The sequence below is a fragment of the Hypanus sabinus genome, unplaced genomic scaffold, assembly GCF_030144855.1.
Source record: "Hypanus sabinus isolate sHypSab1 unplaced genomic scaffold, sHypSab1.hap1 scaffold_651, whole genome shotgun sequence".
Classification (NCBI taxonomy): Eukaryota; Metazoa; Chordata; class Chondrichthyes; order Myliobatiformes; family Dasyatidae; genus Hypanus; species Hypanus sabinus.
In genome coordinates, this window is record NW_026781507.1 from 101,472 (window position 1) to 108,627 (window position 7,156).

Here is a 7,156-nt window from a genome sequence, read left to right on the forward strand (position 1 = left end):
TCTGAAGACAAATCAGCTGCCGGATTTGAGTTCTGCTCAGCGAAATGTACCGGGCATTGGCACTATTTGGACAGTGTTCGAAAAGAGAGACATGGCTCAGGCAGAGAAGACGAAGCACGCTTCTGTGCCTCCATTACTGAAAGAATGGCCTCATTTGGAGTTGAAGAAAACATCTTATACAAGGTCAGGTCATCCTCGGACCGACTGATTGAAATCAGGCCGTGCATTCGCTGCATACGGCGGAAGGCAGTGCCTGGGCCGGCAGCTTCTTTGTCCCAATTGCAGAGTGCAGGGCTCCTCGTCCTGGAGTGAATGGATTTCCTGTCAATCGAACAGCGAATGCCTTGGTCATCACGGACCTCTACACCAGATATGCTCAGACTTTTCCTACCAAGGACCAGAGCGCAACTACGGTGGCAAAAGTGTTATGGGAGAAGTATTTCTTTGATTGTGGCTTTCCCAGGAGGCTACATAGTGACCAGAGACGGGACTTAGAGAGCAGACTGATCTATGAGTTACTGGCAATGCTTGGAGTCGAGAAGTTTAGGACCACGACGTATCACCCTCACATCGATCGTCAGCCTGAACGGTTTAAGCGGACGTTGCTTGACATGCTCGGGACCCTGGAGATCATCGAGAAGAGAGTGTGGAGTTAACATACTGGGCATCTGGTTCACAGTTATAATTGTACACAAAGTGAAGCTACTGAGTACTCGCTATAGTATCTGATGTTTGGGCCCGAGGCGAGGTAGCCCATTGATTTTGATTTGAGACGGACGAGGGTGATATACCACCGAAGACTTATTTGAAGTATGTGTGAGGTATGATATCTGAAAAGGGCTTGTGAATTGGCTGGGGTCGCGGCCGCCAAGCAGAATCGAGGAAAGAATAGGCGGCATGATCAAAAAGTGAGGTTCTCCAAACTCCTGCCGAGAAATTTGGGACTGCCTGGAAAGCACAAGTTGGCAGACCGCTGGGCGGCCACACCCTATGTGGTGGAGAGTCAGATGCCAAACCTACAAGTTTTCCGATTGAAACCAGAGGAGGGGAATGGCCTTTTCAGGATCGTCCACCGGACTTGGCTGTTGCCCGTGGGAGAAGAGGTAAAGGTTGACCTAGAGCCCGACGTTGAGCTTACACCCAGTAAGTGGAATTTGCCAAAAGGCGGGACGACTGCAGGGCCCACAGCAGGAGAGGTTAGGACGGCCCCCAACTCCGAGAAGGATGGTTTGCTGCCTCGCGGGTGCCAGGGTCTGGGATGTCTCTGATCTCCTGCACGGCATTCTGAAATGGGAGGGTGATCAGCCAGATGACATGGTACACACCGGTACCGCTCACGTAGGAAGAAAGAGTGAGGGGACCCTGAAGAGAGAGTACAGAGAGCTTCGTAGCAAGTTAAAATAGCAGGACATCGAGGGTAGTAATCTTAGGATTGGTACCTGTGCCACGTGCCAGTGAGGGTAAGAATAGGATAATCTGGTGGATGAACACATAGCTGGGAAACTGGTGTAGAGGGCAGAGTTTCCGATTTCAGGATCATTTGGGACCTCTTCTGGGGCAGGGGGGACCTGGACAAGAGAGGCAGGTTACACCTGAAGTACAGGGGGACGAATGTCCTTGCAGGGAGGTTCGTTAGTTCTATTGGGGAGGGTTTAAACTGGAATTGCAGGGGGTTGGGAACCAGAGTGCCAGACCAGATATTGGAGCGGAGTGAAAATACATGATGTTAAAAGTTCATGCAAAGTCACAGATAGAATCGTTGTGTGTGGTGGTAATAATCTTCTGAGGTGACCCTAATGTGACACTCTCTTAGGATCGGGAAATGGTTCAAGTTGTGGTTTAACGAGACGGGAATCAGATGATTTCCGGATTACGGAGATATATGTATTTCTATTTTGTCCACAGGGCCGACGAACATACCACAACTGCACCTCCGGTGCCTACTCGCCTTGACAGGTAAATGGATATCGAAGACAGTGACTATGCGCGGGAAGAAAAATGAACCAAAAGTGCTGCTGTATCGCGCGGGTGCTCGAACTGACATTAGTGTCGGGAGCGCTGTCGTAATACCATGTAATTTAGCTCGTTAAGCCATCTCATATGCGTCAGCTTGTTATAGGGTTTCCGAAAACCGAAGAAAACAACAATTGACTTTTTATTTTTGGTCAGGATTACTGGAGCTGTTGGGCATGGTTAAATGAATATGGCCGTTCTCAGGGATTGAGTATGATACGATTGATGTAGAGCCCGCCTATTTACAAGTACAGGATGTGTGCAATATGTCTGTAAGGGAGGACAATTCAATGATTGATTACAATTGCCGACAGAGCTCAGAGTTAAATTCTAACACTCCGACGAAGTACAATGGGCAAAGAATTCAGGATTGAAGGTTCCCCATGTAGATCCAGGCAGCCTTCAGATTCGAGTTGAAAAATTAATGCAGAATTTAAGTTCTTTTCCTGGACAGAAGAAGAGGAACTCGTGGTGCAACCAGAATTTGGTCGCTATAACGTCGTGGGCGTCATTGAGTAGCGGCTGAAAGAAGGCCACGGTAGAGAGCTTAGCATCTATGAATATACTTTGTATTTAAAGGACAGACGGGAAGGCGTATGCGGTGGTGTGGCCCTGTTGATATCAGAGGACATTAATTCTTTAGAAATAGGTGAGAGAGAAAGTGGATGCTTTGTAGGTGGAGTTGGGAATCTGTAAGAGAAAAAATATATTTGTGCTCGGGCTTACTCAAAGAAAGTTATCTTGGACTCTATTTTCTGTAATAACTCAGGTTTTACTCGGAAGCGTAAGGTAATTGAACCCCGAGGACACAGTGATTGTATTATGATTGTAGTATACTTCAATTTCAGAGCAAGAAGTTTAACGCACATGTAGCAGTATTGCAATGGAATAAAGGGTTGTAATGGGGCATGAGAGAGGTGTTTGACAAGTTGGATTGCAGGGGAATATAGGAGCGTTTAATGGCAGACCTGAAATGAATAAAAAATATAGTAGTATCTCAGAAGACGCAGGATACATATGAATCACAGAAGGAGAGATTCACAAGTGGCCAGGATGGCAGCAAATGGACGATAATGACTGCATGAAAGCTACAGAAAGGGCAGTTAAGGTAGCAAAAGTGAGAAGAAAGTTGGAGGATTAAGATGCTTTGATTTTACAAAATATAAAAAGCTATGTGAAGGGATTTGTTGACATATAAAAGTAAACTAGCAAATACGATATAGCCAGGATAGTAAAGGACGTTTTTAATTTTTTTTAAAAGTTATATAAAAGAAGAATGGAATTTAGAGTTGATATTGGAACACTGGAAAATGATGCGGGTGCGGAAGTAATAGCGGCAAAGAAATCGCCGATGTCCAACAGGTATACTACATCTTTCTTCATCGTGGAAGACACCAGTGAGTACCAGAGATCTGTGAATAATCGGGAGCATGCGTGAGTCGAGTTGCTATCGGAAAGTAACAGGTGCCATGGAAACTGCAAGGATTTAAGAAGCGTATTCACTTTAGCCAGATATACTACATACCAGGGTCATGACAGATTTTACACTGATTTTCCGAATGCGATTGTTAAGGTGCCAAAAATGAGGCTGCTTAAATAGATAATCTCCAATAATGTTACAGGAAAGATACAATTAAATTATAACGGAATGGCTGACAGGCTAGAAACAGAGATCATGAATATAACAGGCCTTTTCAGAGCATTGAGTATAGGAGTAGGGATGTAAACTCCTATACATTGTACAAGGCATTGGTAAGGACGAATTTGGAGTATTGTTCACAGTTCCGGTCACCGAATTATCGGAAAGATGTCAACAAAATAGAGAGAGTACAGAATGTTACCTGGGTTTCAGCACCTAAGTTACAGAGTAAGGTTGAACAACTTATGTCTCTATTATTTAGAGCGTAGAAGGTTGAGGGGGACGTGGATCGGTTTATTTTTTCCATTGAGAGTAGGGAAGATTCAAAGAAAGCATTGAGTTGAAAGTTAGGCGACAAAAGTTTAGGCGTAACACGAGGGGGAATTTCTTTACTCAGTGAGTGGGAGCTGTGTGGAACGATCTCCTGGTGGAAGTGGTAGAGGCAGGTTCCATTTTGTTATTAATAAAATCGATTAGAATATGGTCAGGGAATGATTGGAGGGTTATGGGCTGAGTGCAGGTATGCGCGACTAGGTGACAGTAAGCGTTCGGCACGGACTAGGAGGGCCGAGATGGCCTGTTTCCGTGCTGTGATTTCTTTTATGTTATATGTTATATGGTGGAATTCCGGATGGGGCAGACTCGGAGCGAGGGTCCAAATGATAGCGACGATTGGAGGAGGTCGATTTTGAACGGTTGTCCAATCAGCGAGCTGCAACTTGACGCACAGACTGTTTAATACGATTTATATATATATAAATTTCGTTTCTCTACTAACCAGATAGTCAAAGGAAGAGTTATAAGGCATAATTTTTTAGACGTATATTGTGTATTGTTTGTTATTTCGAGGTACTGGTTGGTAACAGGGGACAAATTCCGCAGCATCCACCCAAAGGAGAGTGAATAAGTTTGGCCAGGCCGGGGGTTATCAGCCCCTCTATTAAGCTGCTAGGCGAAGCGAGATTTACAAGTGTGTGGGCTCGTCTTGGATTGAATCCGTTGGATGCGTGTGATTGCCCTGAGCAATGAACTAGTGGGGCAGATATTCGTACTCCGGATGAATTGCTAATTCCACTGTTAATACCCTTAAGGTTGCGACCCTCAGTGGAGGTTTGATAAAAAAGCGGGCGCAGGTGTCGTTTTAATGCAGACCAGCGCTGAGGTGGCTGGGGGCGGGTTCTATCCTTTCTGAGGAGTGCGAGGAAAGAGTGGTCGGATTCGGAATGTTTAACTAGACCACGTCCCACGGGAAGTGTAAGAATATCCGCCCTTAATTCTCTGAAGAATAAATGCAGAAATCAAATTAAAAGACCCAGCTGTGACAGGTTCCGCCTATGCACTGAATTAACGCCCACTCCTGAGATGAGGGCGGAAGGGACTCTCAGTTATTAATGAGTGGCAGTGCAGGATGATGAATGGTTGAATGATTGAATGGGAGGGGCGCTGACGTTGTGGGAGCCGTCAGGTTAAATTATGCCGTAACGACAGCTGTCAATTATCTGCAAGCACTGTACCATGCTTTTGGTCCGACTGGAGGCCCATTGGAGCAAGGTGTGGTTTCAAAACATGCGTCAGGAGAAGGGAGAGAAGCGTTCTGATTTCATTTTACTTCTGCAGAGGCAGCTAAATTGTTTGCGGCGCAGTGGGGTCATTCGGAAGGGTGAATTGGATGAGTTAAGAATGGACCAGATAGCCAGGGGTACCCAGTCCTATGCCCTGATTGCGTGGGGTCTCCGAAAGGCTCAAAAGCCGCGCCCTGCATCTGTTGTTGAGCTGATCAGAGGTACAGAAAGAGGAGAACGCGGCGGAGGCGCGGGAGGACTCAGTCAGCAGGGTACACTCCTCTTTAGTAGTCCCCTGCGGTGAAGTGACCACAGATACCCTACCCCGGGGAGCCGTGGAGGAGATTGTGGGAGAGATGGGAACTGAGATACGTCGTCTGTAATCAGCGGGTGTGAACCCGTCCCCATTAGATGCAGCTGACGAGGGCGGATTCCCCAAGGGGTACACAATGCAGGTGTCACGCCAGAAGGAGAGAGAGCCCCTGGGTACCTCAGCAGGGTTAGTCGTAGGGAAAACCTAGAGGAGACACTGAGAGGGGGCGGCCTGGTGTCTCTGCGGAACACCTTCCCGGCAATGTAGCAAGAATTCCTCAAACCAAAAGATCTTATTCTGGAAGGCTTACTGGTTCCACGCTCCAGTGTGTCTCTGTGGATGAGGGTAATTACGCTAAAGCCATACTCGACACCGGGACGCAGGTCATGTTACTGTGCTGTTCGTTTTACAACCGGTATCTGACTCACTTACCCTTGACACCATTGGACGCACTGGAGATTTGAGGACTCAGTGCTGTTGATCATCCATAGGACGGTTGTTTGTCAGTGAAACTGGAGTTCTCGTAGGCTGATGTGATAGTGTCTGGGGTTCTTGATACAGTGGTTCTGCTTTGTCCGGAACCTGTTGAGAAGAGCTGAGTTTCAATACTGGTTCAGACCAACACACCTCCAGTAGACCCAGTGTTTCGAGCTGTTTTTGAGGAAGTGTGTGGCGGCATTGGGCTGGATACCTAATTTAAGCAAGGGACTGTGTGGTTCAGCCAGTCGAAGCTAATAGTGGTACCGCCTGGGGAAGTACAGAGAGTGATGGGGACCCCCGCATCTCCCGGGGTGCCAGAGGGCGAAACTCTCTTTGTGGATGTTCGGGAAGATCACGAGGGGAAAGCCGGATCTCCTGCTTGGGTACTGGTCAGTCCGAACTCCAGAAGCCCTCCTTTGTACAGGCGAGCAGTATGACAGTGATTTTCATGAACTCTACGAATAGGGAGGTCAGCTTTAAGCTGGTGACGTCCCTGGTGCATCTTATGCCCGGTGACGGTAATGACTAGTGTCACTGTGAGGCACGCCGGGGAGGGACTATTGGAAAATGGATAGGGGAGTTGATCGCTGAGTCATTCAGCTCGGGGGAATGCCCGGTACTGCCGGGTGAAGGAAAGGTGTCTGGGAGAGAAGTCGTTGATAATGAAAGGTGTCTTTTCCATTGGCGAGTGTGATGTGGGTTGTTCCAACAGCACTGCACACACTCTGCGGGTGACCGAGGTCACGCCGTTTAGAGAGAGGTCGCGGCGACTGGCCCCTGCAGACGTGGAAGACGTGCCGCAGCATTTCTGTAAGCTTAAGGAAGCTGGGATCATCACTGATTCCCGAAGCCCCAAGGCGCCCCAGTAGCAGTGGCCCAGAAGAAGAACGGGAAGGTACGTATGTGTGTGAACTATAGGACTCTGAACACCGCACCGTCCGTGACCAGTATACCGTCCCGAGTGTCGAAGATGCGCCGGCCTGTCTGAGAGATGCGAAGTGGTTTAGTGTGCTGGGTTTGAGTAGTGGATATGACAAAGTCCCGACGACTGATGCCGTCATTTATATGTCCCCTGGGATTATTCCAGTTCGAAAGGATGCCCCAGGGCATACTGGGAGCCTTTGCAAACTTCCAGCGCTTCATGGAGAA